Source organism: Canis lupus, chromosome 28 (genome assembly GCF_003254725.2).
Source record: "Canis lupus dingo isolate Sandy chromosome 28, ASM325472v2, whole genome shotgun sequence".
In the NCBI taxonomy this organism is placed as follows: Eukaryota; Metazoa; Chordata; class Mammalia; order Carnivora; family Canidae; genus Canis; species Canis lupus.
This window is the reverse complement of record NC_064270.1, coordinates 34549243-34566585: the sequence shown is the minus strand read 5'-3', so window position 1 is coordinate 34566585 and position 17343 is coordinate 34549243. Positions and strand designations below refer to the sequence as shown.

General features: G+C 48.2%; 1 protein-coding gene across 17 annotated transcripts in view; it reads left to right on the top strand.

The window, feature by feature from the left end:
• Positions 1-17343, top strand: part of CTBP2 (C-terminal binding protein 2) — a 156968-nt gene that overhangs the window by 37077 nt on the left and 102548 nt on the right. For 16 of the 17 annotated variants that reach the window (XM_049103325.1, XM_025467576.3, XM_049103322.1 and 13 more), the window contains one exon: positions 11108-11209. The exons of the other annotated variant lie outside the window; for it this stretch is intronic. The gene's annotated coding sequence lies outside the window, so the exon portion shown is untranslated. The remainder of the gene's footprint in view (positions 1-11107; positions 11210-17343) is intronic. 17 annotated transcript variants of the gene reach the window in all.

Below are 17343 nucleotides of genomic sequence, written 5' to 3'. Positions count from 1 at the left end.
AGTGTGTAAATCCTGTTACTAGGGTTGGCTCCTCATGGCTCCTCTTCTTGTAAACACAGCAATCCACAAAAGAAAGGAATTACCCTATCTGTGGTCCACATGAGCCCAACTAAACCCCCCAAAACAGGGCAAACCTAGTTGTTAAGTTTGTAATTAAACTTATTTTGAAGTAATCCTCAAATCATATGTAGTTGTAATAATACCCTATCTAGGCTCCCGCAGTGGTAACATCTTCCCAGACAATAGTACCAGTTAACCGGGAAGTTGATATGGATGCAATCCCCAGATCCCCTTCAGATTTCCCCCAGGGTTCATGTGTTCATTTGAGTGGGTGTTTACTTCTGTGCAATAGTGCACGTGTTGGTGCCAGCATGCCCCACTGTGGTCAAGACACGGAACACTTCCACGGCCCCAAAGACGTCCCCTGGTTCCCACTGACAGCCACACCCTTTTGAGGTGGCTTGCGCCTAGCTTGCTCTTACATTGTTCTAGGGTTGGCGTGTCCTGCCCCCTTCCCAGTCCCTAACCTTGAGAACCACTAATCTGTTTTTTCATCTCTGTAATTTTGTCACATGAGGATGTTAACATACGTGGAGTCAAAGTAGAGGTGGCCTTTTAGGATTGAATTTTTTCACAGCGTAATTCCCTTGGATTTCCGGTTCTTTTGTGTGTCCCTGATTTGTTCCCTTTTATTGGTGGGGAATATTCCATCCCAAAGGTTTCTGACCCAGTCTTAGACCAGAAGTGGGTAAGGGGAAACTCTAGTGGGGGACCTGTGTGCTGAAAGCTGCTCCCAACACTCCTCCCCGCCAGGTCCCCCACTTGCTTGGTGTCAGGAGGACCTGGGCATCCAGGCCTCCTGTCTCTGTGAACACCCATGGAGTGATGCGTGAGTGGCTGGTGCCAGGTGGGCTTGGCTCGGGAGTTTTGTCTGTCTGGTGTGTGCTTTTGCATAGTGCTCGGTGACTGCAGGATGTGAAGAAATAAAACTTGGGATAATGGGTCATCAAATTTTGAGGTTTTGTTTATTAGCAGCTACACAGTGACAATAGTGACGTGTGGGGCGCAGGCCTGATGCGTGAAGTGGGGTAAGGCAGCGTCAGCAGGACCTCAGGAGTCCGTGTGGGCACCTGGGGCTTTGGCCTGTGTTCGTGACGACCATATACTGACAGGTTCTGGGAACCTAATTTCAGAGTTGACGCATTTGAGCTGCTGCATCCCTTCAGGAAGCACATGTGCCACTGTGCTGTGCACATACATAAGCGTGTATTTACACACTCCTCTTGTAAGACAGGACAGCACTCCAGGAATTATTGCCCGCATGACCATCCATGCTAAAAGGTTGCCTGTACTTTGCAAATTAATGAAACACAACTGAGGAATTAGGGGTGTGGAAGTGAGTTCAGGATTCCCAGGGTTATTGACCTGATGTATATGAATCGATAGGTAATTTAGGGGCTTTTCCTAGATAAGACGGTCAGGCCGGCCTTACTGTGGGTGATGCTGCTTGATACCTGGGAGGCGCCTACACTGAGATAACCCCTGGCTCTTGGGATGGGGTCATACAGTGTGGGGAGGGGGCCGCTGGGCTGGGCTGGGCTGGTATTTGGCTTTTCTCTCCTGGTCCTGGATTCCATGGGATGAAGAGGGTCTGATGTCTGTATCAGGGATCTGGTCTGAGCTGGGGTCACAGGTGAAGAGGCTATCCACCAGTTGAGGGGCTTTACCCCACTGCCAGGTGTTCTGATGGCGTGTTGGGGTATGAGTGGAAAGGACCACGCCAGGGACGCCCGGGTGGCTGGCTCAGTGGTTGAGTGTCTGGTTGAGTGTCTGCCTTTGGCCCAGATTGTGATCCCAGGTCCTGGGATGGAGTCCCACGTCGGGTTCCCCGCGGGGAGGCTGCTTTTCCCTCTGTGTCTCTGCCTCTCTCTCAGGAATAAATATATTAAAATTCTTAAAAAAAAAAAAGAAAAAGAAAAAAGAAAGAAATAGGAAAGGAAAGGACCAAGCCGAGCTAGATTTTTGCCTTTGTCCCTGATTGGCCAGGTGATCCTGGGTCTTGGCTTACCTTCGAGAGGATCTCCTCTGACTCTGATTTAGTCTTAAAAATAAAGGTTGTTGGGGATCCCTGGGTGGCGCAGTGGTTTAGCGCCTGCCTTTGGCCCAGGGCGCGATCTTGGAGACCCAGGATCGAATCCCATGTCGGGCTCCCGGTGCATGGAGCCTGCTTCTCCCTCTGCCTATGTCTCTGCCTCTCTCTCTCTCTCTGTGACTATAATAAATAAATGAATGAATGAATGAATGTTGTTGTCACTAGAGGAACTAGATTCTGGACCCATAAATCCTCAGATCCTTGGTGCCTCACTTGTGTTTATCTGTGCAGGGTTTCCCCACGTGCTAGTCTGTCACATGCCCAGCCTTGTAAGTGGATTTTAAAATGTAAGGTCCTCTCCTCTGTTGCAGGTACCACATCTGTTCCATTTGATGGCAGTGATGTACTTCATTTTATACTTAAATCCTCCCTGAACCTTGAGGTTTGGGTTTGAATAAATTTGCTTTGAAATAAAACAACCTAATTTCCTGCAGGCTCACCCTTTATTTCCTCTGTTCCTCTCTTCCGTGTCTCTCCTCTCCTCTCCTTCCTTTCTCTCCTCCCTTTGACTCTGGATTCTTGAATTTACCCAGTCAGGTCACTAAGACAGCATTTGTTAAATGATAGGGCTGTTCGAGTGCTTCCACCCTGCTCCCAGCCCCCTGTACACAGCCCCACAGTATCCCAGGGATCCCCAACAAACGAGGTGCTAATGGTCACATCCTGGGCTAATGGGAGGAAGGCATTCTGAGGATGAGCAACTCTTCCAGGACCACATACAGCCTCCTTCTACGACTCTTAACTCTTGCTTAGTCTCCAACAACGTTAAAATCCACGGTGTTCTTGCTGGCGTGGAGCTGACCAGCTAAACCAGTTACAAAACAAGCACAGCAGTGATTGGCTTCTCTGGTCTATAAAGGGGTGGGGGTGAGGACGGGGGTGGGGAGGGACAGCAGGGGCCTGACTGTTAACTGTCCGCATGAATTTTACCCACTCCACTGCCCTGCTCAATATTCCGCATGGAGCCCATTGATCAGTACTGTTGCTATTGAAAGTTGATCGCTCTTCTTGTAAGTAATTCTCTAGGGGTTGAGGACTCCACTCTAAATTCTCCAGTGCTTCTCCGTTCATTCTTCCGTGGTCTGATCTGTGGCCAAGACCTTGGCGGAGCCTGCTGAGCCGTCTTCCCTGCTCTCCCGGCCAGTGCTGCGTCGTTCTCCAGAGGCCCAGGTGGGTGGGGGTGGGTGGCCAGCTCCCCCCTGGAGCCCAGGGACCCCCTGCTATGTTGGTGTCTCCCCCCCTCCTTCCATGGATTCTCTGGCTTAGGTTGCTTGGCCATTGGAATTCAAACTTCTGTTTTGGAATCCCCAAGAGGGACACCCCGTTGCAGGCTGAACTTGCACCAGGATGTGGGAGCTACCTTACTTGCTTCAAAACCCACCTAGATAGTTGCTGCCGTGACTTGGGGCCTCCTGTCCTATATCCCCAGCTCACCTCCCAGCATCAGGACACCCCCCCCCCCACCCCATCTTGACAGAGAACCCACAGCATCTTCACTATACATGTTCTGTTCTTTGCAGGAAATGGAAAAGAGCAAAGAATGAAGAAAATGAAATGATTTTCAGAATCCGAAAGACTTAGATTTAAAAAATCACCTCAGTCGGTTAAGCTTCTGCCTTTGGCTCAGCTCAGGTCATGATTTCAGGGTCCTGGGATCGAAACTCTTCTCTGTCTGCCTCTGCCTGCTTGTGTTCTCTGACAAATAAAATCTTAAAAAAAAAAAAAAAAAAAAAACCCTTTAAACTTAGTGTAGAGAAATAACATTTTGAATATAAATTGTCTCATATTAAGTATATACAAAAAGTGAAAGTAACCATTTTTAAAAAAGATTATTTATTCATAAGAGACACAGAGGCAGAGACACAGGCAGAGGGAGGAGCAGGCTCCATGCAGGGAGCCCAATGAGAGACTTGATCTCGGGACCCCGGGATCATACCCTGAGCCGAAGACAGACCCTCAACCACTGAGCCACCCAGGTGTCCCAAAAATGGCTATTTAAAGTTATGATTGGATTATTCTATGTATTTCATACTTCTTTTTCCACTTAACCTGTAAGTATTTTTCCTATGTTAAATATTTAAATATTTTTTGAGCCAATCTTTGATACAGGTGGTGTAAGTGTATGGTATACAGGCACAGCAAACGTAGGTGTGTATCTGTTGTGTTTCATGAGAGAGAGTTATCTAGCTGTTGGGGGCATCTTAGATGGTTTCTTATTGTTATGTAAATGCTGGAAATGGGGTGAAGGATGAAATCTAAACCTCTCAGAAAAGGAGCCCTCATATTCCCACAGCAGCATGTGGAGTTGTTTGGCTCTCTGACTCTTCAACATTCTGCTTTCTCATCAGTGGATTTTATTTTAAAGACTGTCAGCCTGTAAGTTCGATGTCGTGGTGGTACTGAGCATCAGGAGACCCCTCTGCTTCCCCCTGCCCTTTCATCACATGGGGTTTTTAGATGGGGTACCTGGAGGAAAGGCCATTTAGATAGAACCTCTTCCTCTTCGGAGCCCGCCACCCTACCAGGGAGAAAGCTCAGGCCAAGGGCCTCCCTACCAGATGCCCTGATGGGTTAGTGGTTCCACCAGGTGGGCTCTGTCTTCAGGGAACCCATGTCTGCTTACACTCCTGGCAGGTTCCAGGCCCTAGAATACAGAGGAGTATGTGCCTTGGCCTATAGTTTCCTGTTAACTATTTGGAACCACGGGAAGCCACCTACAGGTGTCTCTGACTTGCCACGGGGGGTCATCATCTCATTTCCTCCCTTGCTGGAAACTGGGTCCTGGTACTTTTCAGCAGAGGCCTCAGTGGCCGGGCTTCCTTGTGAGCCAGGCTGATCTGAAGGGGGTCCTGGCCCCCTGGCAAGGATTCCTTCCGCTCCTCTGGTCTTTTCAGAGTTAACAAAGCAGCTTCACGGCTTGTCTGACTTTTCCTACGGGCTTCTGTGAGCTGAGAGGGTCAGACTGCTCAGGCCAGCTGCCTTCCCTCCCCTGGCCAGCTGGGCAGTTTGGGGTGTGGGAACACAGCTTGAATTCACAAAATGACGTCATTGTGTGTGGGGGGTTGATGCTTATGGATCTACTTTTTTCCCCAAAAAAAACCTTGGCCTGTGCCAGGCCTGATCAGCTCCCATTTATTAATTTGCTTTCCCTGGTCATTTTTACAATTGTTTCCAAGTACCACCCCCGCAGCTCACCCCCCACCTGGCACCTTCATGTCCTTGCTTATTTCTCCAGTGGAATTACTTGGTGTTCTTGTTTATTTCTCCTCCTGTTTATTTCTCCAGCGCACTAGCTTGGAGTCGGAGCATTGTGCAGCGCCCAGCTAATGCTACAGGGCTGTGCTCTCCTGCCCACCTAGCCGCTCTCAAATCTTCAGGCTCTATAGGACACAGAAGTTTAAAAAAAAAAAAAAAAAAACCCTGAAAACAAAGCAGAGAAAGGGACAAATTAATTGACTACATCTGAGACAACACTGAGAAAATATCCTATTTTGTTTTCCTTAAAAAAATGGCAGAGTTCCAGTGCTTCCCTTACAGTTTTCCACTGGCTTGCCCTTATATTTGAAGACCAGAGTTTTAAAATCTTGGCTGTTGGGCCTTTAACTTTCTTAAAACTTAAAACCAGCTTGAACATATTTAATATTACAAAATTTCCATAAACATTCTCCACAAAGACTGTGTATGTAAAGTTTCTGCCTGGAGGGCATTTTTCTTATTGAAGCTGAAACTCTTGGACATCGTGGGATTATAACGAAGTGTTGATTTGACCTTAAGTGTCTCAATGCCAACGTGGGCTGTATGGGGACCTGGAAAGAATTAGCTTTCAGGGTTGTGGGTTTTTTTTTTTTTTTTTTTTTTTCTTCCCATGAATAAAGGCTAATTGTTTCAAAGCTAATTAATATGGTTTATTTATTATTAGGCAATAGTGAGTGGAATTGAATCCTGGGGAGGAATAACCTGGCTGCGCCGAGGTGATGGCATCTCAGATCACACCGTGTTAATTCTTTCGTGACCGACGTGCAGGGAACATTTTGCTCTTCAGTGAACGTTGTTCTTTCCTTACTTTTTCCCATGTAACAGCTAAACCAGAATTCTGTACTGCTTCATGCCGGTGGGCTGGGCCTTTCTGGGATGAGTTAACAATTGAAGTCTGGGTGGGCAGAGGGGTGGGGGTGCCATCCTGGGCCACTTGGGCTGTATATTGCAGTTGGCCTGGCATCCTGACTGGAGCGCAGATCCCATCTGTGGCCCCTCGTGCTCAGAGGCAGAAGGCTGCCCGCCCCCCCGCACCCCCACTGCTGGCCTGTCCTGCCCCCATGTTGCTCCTCAGCAGCTCCCCAGGCATGTAGATCCATCGCCTGGCTCTGCCCAGGCTGCTGGGGGAGCCCTGATGCCATCTCGTTAGTCTTGGCGGGTTGCTTTGCCCCCCACAAGCTCATAGTGACCCTGAAGAGAGTGGGCCAACTGGAGATGGGAGCTCTTGCCCTGAGAGAACAGCCGAGGTGGCCAGGGTGTGAACCAGGGACTGGTAAGTATAGGACCCGGTGTGGAGACAGAACCAAGTGCCCATCCCTTGTCATCGTGGAACAGGGGCCCAGGGCGCTCATGGCATCCTGTGAGATGCTCTCCTGGTGTTGGCATGTGTTCATCCACCTGGTCCAGAAGGACTTGTGACCCAGGCAGGTCTGTTTTACAAGGCGTTTGGGTTCTCTATGAGCTGCTGGGTTCCACGTCTGCCTGAGGCTTTTCCTTGTCTATTGCCTTTGAACTTGAGACTATTGAGGGGACCTGCTGTGTGTATCAGGGAAAGCCCCTGGCTGGCACCCCCTTTCTGTGCCTTCACGTCCCTATTGTGGTCCCATCGCTAAGGGTCACTGCCCTCTCACATTGAACAGTGATAGGGGCCTCAGTCTGCAGCAGGAGGGGAGAGTAGATTGAAACAGGTCTTGCATGAGGAGTGGACCCACGGACCTTCGGGTCATGAGGGGGCTCCCCTGGGAGCCTCCTTCCTTTCCAAAGGGGAGCTCTTCCTTTCTCTTAAGAGAAAGCTTACGGCTTTTGTTTCTGTGGGTCCCTCCTGTAGCCCCCACCACCCATGGCAGGACAGGATGGGCATTTTAAAGCCTCGATGACCCAAATGTGAGGCAGAGCAGAGAATCCAGATGGGGTTCAGGTCGGCCCCAAGTGGTAACACGAGCTGGTGTGACACATTAAAGCTGAGATGTACGAAGTAGCGTGCGAAGTAACACACGGAGCAAGTGCAGTCAGTGGGCCTTTTCCGTGGAGGATGCGGCAGGTGGGAGGGTGGGAGAGCCAAGGCTGAGCTGCCGTGTACTCCCCTCACTGCAGTTTGGATGCTGGAGGGCAGGGCACAGGAGCTCTTGGGAAAGACACTGAAGTTGAGGCAGGACAGGTCCTTCTGGAATGAGCCAGGACAGAGCCTCGCGGGCCCACTGCTGCACCAACCTTTGTAGAGCTTGGTCTGGCTCTTCGCAGATTTCCCAGGTTTCCATCTCATTCCGGCTCAGAAAAGTAATCTTACTTAACTGTATACCTAATAGTAACTTTCATAGGCCTGACTTCCTGTAGAAGGAACTAGAAATCCAGGAGAAGTTCCTTCTAGGCCATGTGTCCTGAACTGTCTGTTCCCATCTGTAGGCAGCCCCAGGACATGGCCTGGCTGATGCTCCCCCAGATTTTTGGGTGCTGCTGTCCCCTCCTGTGTGGGCGGGGTGCTCGCGAGTGCATGCCCCATGACTCCCCAAAGGTGGGTGGAACACACTTGCCACGGGATGTGGAATAGCTTCGCCCAGGTGATGGCACAGGCGAAAAATAGGAGCCTTTCACCCCGACCTGATGCATTCACCCACCGTGGCCAAGGCCCTCAGTGGGACCCCTGCTTGGGCCCGAGGTTGCCTGTGTAGGAGCTGTGGTGATTTTACGCTAAGTCCTTCCTGTGCCTTCGTGCATCCTCCTGAAAGTTCTAAATCGTGACGGGTCTGCGTGGCACTCTGGTGCGTTGTGCTGCCCTCGAGTATGCACGGAAACGGGGGTCTGTGGATTCGTAGCCTTTCCGCGGCTCATGGTTGTGTGTTTTTTGTTGTTGTTTTTTTGTTTGTTTTTGAAGGTTTTATTTATTTGACGGAGACCGAGCCCAAGCAGGGGGAGCAGCGGGAGGGAGAGGGAGAAGCAGGCTCCCAGCTAAGCACGAACCCTATGGGGGACTCGATCCCAGGACCCCTGGATCATGACCCGAGCGGAAGGCAGACACCCAACCGAGCCACCCAGGTGCCCTCTGGGGCTCTGGCTTTTAAAAGTACTTCTTTCCACCTCCAAGTAACAGAGGGCCCCGGCTTTCAACATCCTGGCAGTCTTCCAAACCTTTTTTCATGTTCTCGATCTGCTGCTACTAAGTCGTCCCTGTCGGCTTGGGCCATCGCAGGCTCTCCTGAATTTGTCACCTCCTCTGTGAAGCCTTCTAAAAGGGCAGAGTTGTCTGTTCTCTTTTTAGTTTCACTATGAAGTATCTTAAAGTAAAAATCTAACCCCCCAGGTAAAATGTTACCTTGTTAGTATATTTTTCTTCAGACCTTCCTTTAAAAACAAGAAGTCTCTTTACACTCTGCTCAATTTCACCTCCCCAACAGCTTTTCTTTCCCTCCTTCCTTTCCAAAGGGGAGCTCTTCCTATTGTTACATAGTCAACCCCTGAACTACTTGGGGACCCCCCCCCCGCCCCGTGCAGTCAAATCCACATAGAACTTTTGAGTCCCCCCCAAACTTAATTACCAATAACCTATGATTGACTAGAAGCCTTAATAATGATATAAACAGTCAATTGACACGTTTCGTATGTTACTTGTATTATGGGCTGTATTCTTATAATAAAGCAAGCTTGAAAAAAGTAAGAAAATCATCAGAGAAAATAACGTTTACAGGACTGTACTCTGTTGGAAAAAAATCCACGTATAAGTGGACCCGCACACTTTACTCACTCCCATGTCATCCAAGAGTCAGATGTGTGTATAATTTCCCCACGTTTTTGGAAACGCATCATTTATATGTATCCATATACATTCAGTTGTCTGTTGTGTAAGTGCTGGAAACAGGAATGAAATGGGAGCCTGTGACCTACTAGGACAAGCAGTACTAGACTGAGGATATAGATTCTGTTATACAGTTAGTTAAATATTTGATTTTTTTTTCAGCTATGGTCCACACCTGGAGAAATTTAGATATGAATCACATGGGATCAAGACATTTAACACTGAAGAGACTTGGAGATGGTCAGGGTATGAAACAGCCTGGCAGCTGGAGCAGAAAGGTGTTACAGAAGATATCTAGGAGATGGGTTTTGAAGGGTGCACAGGAGTTAGCTAGGCAAGCTCTGGCCTCCTGAAAATTTCAGGATAGTTACTAGGTATGGTAAATCATACCCTGATTATAGAGGTCCCCCTTTTTCCGGCTAGTTGTACAGAACCGTGCCGGCCCTTGACTCAGTTCTAGTTTTATTGTGGGATCTGGCTGATGTTGGAGCACCCAGATCCTCTGCTATGTTGTGCTGAATAGAGAACACAAATAGGTTCTTTTGAATGGGTAGTGGATGGACTTAGGAGGCCCAGTGGTTCCTTTCTCTGACTGGCTGTGTTATTGAGCAGGTTATGCCACAGGATTGGTTATGCTAAGAGATGACCCCATTGTTTTAAAGGAGGAGAAAGTGAGGCACCTGGGTGTCTTGGTTGAACATCTGACTCTTGACCTTGGCTCAGGTCTTGATCTCAGGGTCGTGAAATCAGACCCCTCGTTGGATTCCATGCTAGTTGTGGAACCTACTTTAAAAAAAAATTAAAGGAGGAAAAAGTATATTAAGAAACTCTTAGCACACACAAACTCTAGCTTCCCAAGACTCGAATGGTTTGAAAGTAGAATGTAGCCGGGAAGCTGGTTTCCGTGATATCATACCCTTTTTGAAATATTAATCAACCATCTGAATCCTGATTGATTATAAGATGGGCTTGGGAATGGTCAGGGTTGGCTGCAACAGTTCATTTCCAGGACGCGTAGCTCTCCTTTCTCACGGGACTTGAGAAATACTATCTTGAAACATGGACAGTCAGGTTGCATGACAAGTGCAGTGTTGCAATCCTGTCTGTTCTTCATGGGAAAGTCACCGAAGAGGCACTTGGACACACTCGTCCGGGTGCTTGCCTGTGCTGCCTGCCCCAGGAGTACCTTCCCCACCTGCCCCTCTTATGACTCCGTGCATATAGGAAGTGGTTCAGATAAGCGATGGTACCGCAATAGATTTCCTCTTCGTCCCTTGTATAGTAAAATAAATGTGAGTGCTGTTTAATGCATCACCTCATTTCATATTGCATTTGCCAAGAAAGTGCAATTTTATTGAACATTAGGATTGAATTCTTAACTGAGTAATCAATTTCAGTAGTAAGTTAAAATGCCTTCTATTAATGGACAACTGCAACCGTTAATCAGAGTTACAGTGGATTAACAGTTGTCAGCATTTATGCTAATAGCACTTATAAACCATGGGCTTATGAATTGCACTTTATACTTCCATATTTCTCAAACAGTTGGTAATACTTTTTGCTTGCAGGTATTGATTGTGTTGTCCTTTGCTTGCTACTTGGAGATGTAAAGAGATGTAAATGACATTTTCACGGTGATGACACAATATCACCTTCTGGTCTTGCACACTTGGCTTTGTGTCAAAATAGATGGAAAGGGTTCATTTGTTCTGGTGCTCTACTGTTTAATTTGATCTGGTGTGTGACTAAAGCAAGACAAATAGTATTTTTAATGAAACCATTTAATAACCTCTGGTAGCTTAGAATCGAAGGCATTGGAAAAATGCAATTAAGGAATGGCTAGATGTAAACAACAGGAAAAAAAAAAATCACTGCTTCAGCTCCACTGACCCAATTCATTGTACTTTCAGACTTTCATCGCCTTAAATGGTTTTGAACCAATGAAGCTGGATTCCCTTACGAAGACGGACAGCCCATCGTGTGAACTATAGTTTGTGGACAGATTTATATTGGTGAGTTATTATAAAATATCTCCAGGTAAAAGCTCAGGTTTTTTAAAACCCCTCTGGAATGCGTTTTCAATTAGTTGATGACTATGGATTGCCAGCAGGCTCTGGATGTTTCATTGCGATGTCTAATAGCAGGATCCTATTGATTGTCTTTCAATTAATTGCATCTGGTATTTTCATTTATCAAAAGCAAAATACATGTAATTAACTCTGAAGCAATATAGTTCAGTGTAAAGTGATTGTTTCTGCTGTCGCTGCTTCTACAGAGATAAGTCAACGGAAATTATACTACTAGGAAACTCAAGGCAGAATGGAAGTCGTGTTAGGACTTCTCGACGTATTAATTACAAAGAATAAAAATGAATTAGGGAAATAGTCTCATGCCACCCCAAAGACGCGTGAGTAAAAAGGTAGATGGATGTCTTTAGAAAGAAAGCAGTTTGCTGATGAAGGCATAGCTCTAATGAGCTTAGATTTTTAGAGTTACCAACCTCTAGAAATGTCTTGAACATGAAATGATTTTTTTCTGGTGCATTTGACTGGGGGTGTGGGTGTGTGCAGAAGAGAGCATTCAGTTTTGCCTGTGCTCGCTCCGGAGTGTGGCTGAGAAAATCTCGATCGATGGTAGTTCAATTCTTTACCCAGAGCAAGGTTTGGAGGTCCAGGGTCTAGTCACAACACGCCACTTGCCATTTTTCACAAAACCTGCATCTTACTCAAAGTCTCAAAATGGCAACTTCTCAGAAGTGATTGATGTTTCTCTTGCTGGAAAAAAATGTTTTCTCCTTGAGCTAACAGCGTCATTTAAAAGCAAGAAAAAGAGTGAGAGCAAATTTTCTCGGTGTCCTTTCTGTCAAACCCCTGGGCGTGTTGCCCGAAGTGTTAGGGATAGCATCAAGCCTCTGGTTCGGGGAATGGGCAGGTGTACCCCTGTGGGCTTGGCCCAGCTTCCTTGGAGCTGGGCTCTGTTAGAGACCTCTAGGGCAGTATTCCTCTATAAGCACCAGTGGGTGGGAGGTTGAACACAACCACAGCCTGAACCTAACGAGCAGGGAGGGTTGTAGCCCAGGGAAGGGTCTCCCTGTGTGTTTCCCCATCCACCTATGGGATAGAGTCAGGAGAAGATCCTGATGTGAGATGACCTGGGACCTGGGCCTGCTTGCCAGCAGTTACCTCTTCCAGGCATTTGGAGGTTGTAGGTGTGAATTCAGTAGTTGGACTACGATGATCCCCAAGATCCCCCTGTCTTTTATGACTAAACTTGGTGTGGACGTCTGGAAGCCACTCCCGAGAGTGACCCAAGAGGGCTTGCCCGACCAAAGGCCATAGTAGAGTATATAGTTCAGAGGACTGCTTATCAGAAGAGACTCCATAGTCTTGGAACAATTCCAAGAATCTCAGCATCAGGGAGGACGAGAGACTAGAAATACCGAACATTCTTTGGGGGAAATGAGTATATTTATTATTAAGTCATGATAGCCACTCTGAACTGTAGACACTGAGTTTTGCCTTTGGGGCCAATGTTAATTCCTTTCTTTCACCCATTCTTCTAAGAGAAACTTTTTAAGATCCTGTCTGCTGGATTCTCAGGCAGAGATGATGTTACAAAATCTTTGTGGGCCTGGGGTTCCTGGGGTGTTGGTTTTCAGTATCGGGTGCTGGGGCTAAAGACGGTTTTGGGGTCACGGTAATAGTGATGCAAATCCATTGGACTTGCACCTGTGTCCAGTTCCATATCCAACCATTGGCAGTGCCTTGTGCCAGGTGCTTCACTGCAAGGTGCTTGACCCTTACCTGTTGGCTGCGAGAGCGGAGCGGAGCGGGGTGGGTGGGGGCAACATCTCCATTAGATAGCCAAAACTTGAGCATAACACCTAGTACGTTTTGTAGACACCACAGGGTTGGAAAACTATTTCCTCTAAAGATAAGAATGTGGGAATTCATTGTAAAAGATGAAATGGACTTTAAAAAATATCAAAAATGTTGTTGAGTAACAGCATTTTCATTTGACTTCGCCTGATAGTTGAACCATGGCAGGCTCCTGTTTATTGATGGTCTTGACCTCCAAGAGAAGAACGGTTAGCATTGCATCTGTATCAGAATGCGATTGCAACACGGTTCCTGATAACACATTTTTCCTGAGAACTGAGCGTGCTCAGACATTAGCCTGATATATCAGCTCGTTCCCACTTCTGTGTTTGGGGCATAATTTGGGGAAATGCATTTTGATAACATCTTGGAGGAGCTCGAGATGTTTGGTAGCACACTGAAGTTGACCATAGCTGGAGCATGGCTGTTGTGCCGGGAGGATGCTCTCCGTGTCTAGAACCAAGCCCTGTTGGCCTGGTGCCCCCAGCCCCAAGTATCTGGCAGTGGAGTTTACCTTTGCCCCAACCACCCTCACAAGTACAGGGTGGAGTCCCACACGTCTCTAGGGGCATGTGTTCACTCTTGGAACTCTTCTCTATGGCTTGTCACTATGCCCAGTAGATTGTAAACCTCCCCCCCCCCCCCCGCCTTTTTTTTTTCTTTCTTTCTTTCTTTTTTTTTTTTTTTTTTTGGCACCTCCCCAGTCAGCCCCACCTGTGGTCTATACATAGCAACATAAGAGGGACAGCTTGCCTTGCAGCCTGAGGAAAGACTACGTGTTGATTTCAACCCGGTAACTCACCTGCTGAGGTCTCTGGTCTAGACAGATCTTGTTTAATGTGGGCAGAGGAGAAGGAAGTTAGATGTTTTGCACAAAATCTCATGAAAAGCCACAGCCTCAGAATGGCAAACCTCTGAGGCTCTAGAACCATTTGTACGTCCTTTTTGACCTTCATATTTTTGAGTACGTCCTCACTTAAGAGCATTATGTGCTTCTTAATTCTAGACTTCATTATTTTGGTTTATGACCTTTTAAAAATAAATTTCAAATGAAACCTTTCAGTTTTCTTCCTGCAGAGTCTCATTTTGTTATTATGAGTGAATAATGGCATGCGAAGTTTTTGTATCTTGCATTTTTGTTGTGGTTTTGCTCTTCGTCCTGTGTGTTGTTGTTTGTTAAAATGACTACGCGGAGTGCCCTCTGGTTTGCCGATTTCTCCTAGAACCGGACCGTTTGTTCTCCGTCGGTTCAGATGGATCATTGTTGCTCTGGTGCTGTTTTGTTATTAAGCGTTAACATTTGCAGCAGCGCCCAGTTACCTCGCGATTGCAACAAAGGTGGTTAGGGAAGAATAAGCGTCCTTTTTGTTGAATGTCTACAAATAAGTGGAAATGCAAATCAAAGCTCGTTGTCTTTATTCTGTAAGATGATGGCTGGGTAGCGGTGGCTGTGGTTTGGCAAAGACGTGGCAACGTATCCAGCTGCTTGCACCCAGAGAAGCTTGTGCACAGTGTTATTTTGACAGAGCATAATAATAACGATGTGAAAGCTCAACCCCTTTCATAAGCTCCCCACCCCCGGGAAGGCGGCAAGCTGAGGTCTCCAGGGGACCGGTGACGGATGTGCCTGGCGGGTGGGGAGAGCCTCACCCAAGCCTGCCGTGGGCACCAGGCTGTGCTGGCCATCTGCGGAGTGGCTTCAGTGGGCCAGCAGGGTTCTGTGAAGCCCTTTGCCTGGTCTTTGGGGCCTCTGCCCTGTTTCTGCCAAGACCGATTTCCTTCCTGAAAAACAGAAGGGTAAGTATTGCCCTACTCTATAAAACCAGCAGCTACACTGTGGGGTGGCCGTGTTGGTCCTGGCACTGTGGCCTCCGGGGTCCTCCTGAGCTCTCAGCCTGCACTGGGGACGTGTGATCCTCCTCCAGTTTTTCGGCCAGAGGCAAGACTGCCAACATCGGAAACCACAAATCAGAGAAGGCTTCGCAGGGCCTTCTATCTGCAGGGGAACTCTCTCTAGATGAGAAACAGCCAGGAGGCTGAGCTGGGGGGTGGGAAGATGCTGCTGGAGCTCCAGCCAGCTCTGTGGAGAAGGGAGGAGGGCCCCAGCTGGGCTCTGGGTTCTTGGGTCTTGTTTGGATTTTATTTCCTGAGCCGCAGATCCAAGCTCACTCGGGAGCCGTTCTCTGGGAGCTGTTGATCCATCCGGGCCTGTTCTTTCCTCCCGAGAACCTCAAAATCCTAGTGTGGCTTCTGCATGGAAGCCCGAGATCTGTTTCTGTTCTCAAGAGTTTCTCCTTGTCTGCCCCACACGGGTCAAGCCTCCAGCCCCCGGCTCGTCCTGGTGGGTTTGTTTCCAGCTGTCGGTACCGTTGCCCACCTCCCACTCCTCAGGACTGCTGGTTCCAATCACGGCCAGTTGGCCAAGCCAGGGAGGCGCAGAACGAAACACAGGGTCTTAATTTTCTCTCTGTCATCGTGTGTCCAGAGTAAGCAAGCTTGTCTGTACTTCCCGGGGTTCCCGGCCAGGGTGGGCCTCTGCCGAGTTGTGCTCCCGCTGGGGGGGGCCCAGCTGCTGGGGAGCGATGGTTCCCTGTGACCCTCTCCCCTGCTGGCGCAGGAGTTGTGACCCCGCGGAACCCCATCTACGTGTCGTGCTGGGAAACATGGATGTGTGGCCCCCCTGCCTTTCCAAGATCCCTCTTGTATTAAAGTGAGGAACTTGATGGTCCGATCTCTTTGCCAGCACATGGGACCTGTGAGAGGATAGGGCTGGAGACCCTGACCATGTGGCCCAAGCTCTGGCTTCCCCGTGTCCCCCTGAAACGCTGCAGTAGTGTGATGTGCTTTGCCAGCAGCATCTCAGGACCCCGTTGTCGTTGGTGACAACTCCTGGGGCCCCTGGTCTCCGATACGTTCCTCTTCTCTAGCGTGTGACCAGCCTGTCCCTCCCCAGCACATGGTCCACATGGAGTGGGGGCTGAGCGTGGCCGCGGTGCAGGGCTCGTGTGCGCAGAGCAAGCCCCTGCGCGAACAGCTGTCTGGATGCCCAGACAAGCCCCAGACAGAGGCTCTCCTACCCCTGGTCTCTCCCAGTGGACGGCGGGGAACAGTAGCCCACGTTCCGGGACATCCAGAGGCGATTGGCAGCAGACAGATCCATGACGTTTCCCGAGGCTTGGGGAGTGTTTGGAGATTATAGGGAGGAGCTGAAGGAGGTGATGGCCTGCAGGGTTAGAGCCCTGCTGGTCTGAGGAGATGATACTTTATGTTGACGATTAACAGCAGAGGGAAAGGTGGTTTTTTTTTGTTTTTGTTTTTTTTTTTTTTGAATTTTTGTGTAGGGCATGTGTGTTGCCACCGTTACTACGACTTCTAGAATGCATTAGACCAGTACCTTTATTTAACGTGGTCTGAGTTATAACTAGTTCCTGCCGTGCCCCCAACAAGGATTTTATGGAGGGACACACGCTGCCTCCCCAGGTTCAGGTGTGATCTGGTGTGACTTTAAATTTAGCCTCTGCTCCCCCTGCTACAGATGCTAATGAAACACTCCACATACAGCCCGTGTGACACTGAAAGAGCCCTGGTATTTTCAGAGTCTGTCATAATCCAGTTTCTGGATCCTGATTTAAGCATTTTCTGAAGTGAGGTTTTGGGTAATGGCTGGAGAATCCAGTTCTCCTTGGGCCTATTGCCTGAGGTTCCTAGCTAGCTCCCAGCAGAGTACCTTTGCTAGATTGATTGGTCCGTCCATCCATCCATCCAATCAAAGCCATGCCCACCTCCCCCTCATCTCCTTTTGGCAACTTGGCCACTCCTACCTGGTCCTGTGCTATTAAAAATAAAGTCTTGGTTCACCTGAGTGCATTTGCAATTCATTTTTTTTCTGCATAGCAGTTAAGATCATTTCCCTAGAGTTGCCCCAGTTAAGGATAAATAGGAGATTTTGAAAGAAAATGCTATGTAATTCGTTGGTTTTTGGGTGGGGGCCATGGTTATACATGAGGATGTGTACCATGAGTGGGGTCCTGTGCAGGGGGGCTGAAATGAGCACTTTCCTAGACTTCTCAGAAGCAGCCTGACCAGTGACATTTATACATATTTTATTATGTGGGTTCTTGAGGCATGGGGAGCAAACAAATCAATTTCTCAGCAGTATACTATTTAAAAGAACTGCCACCAGCCTATGGGGTGAGTTGGAGAGGGCCGTTAAAATTAATCCTATATGGCCAAAAGATAGAACGTTAGGGGGGAAAAGTTAGTGTGCA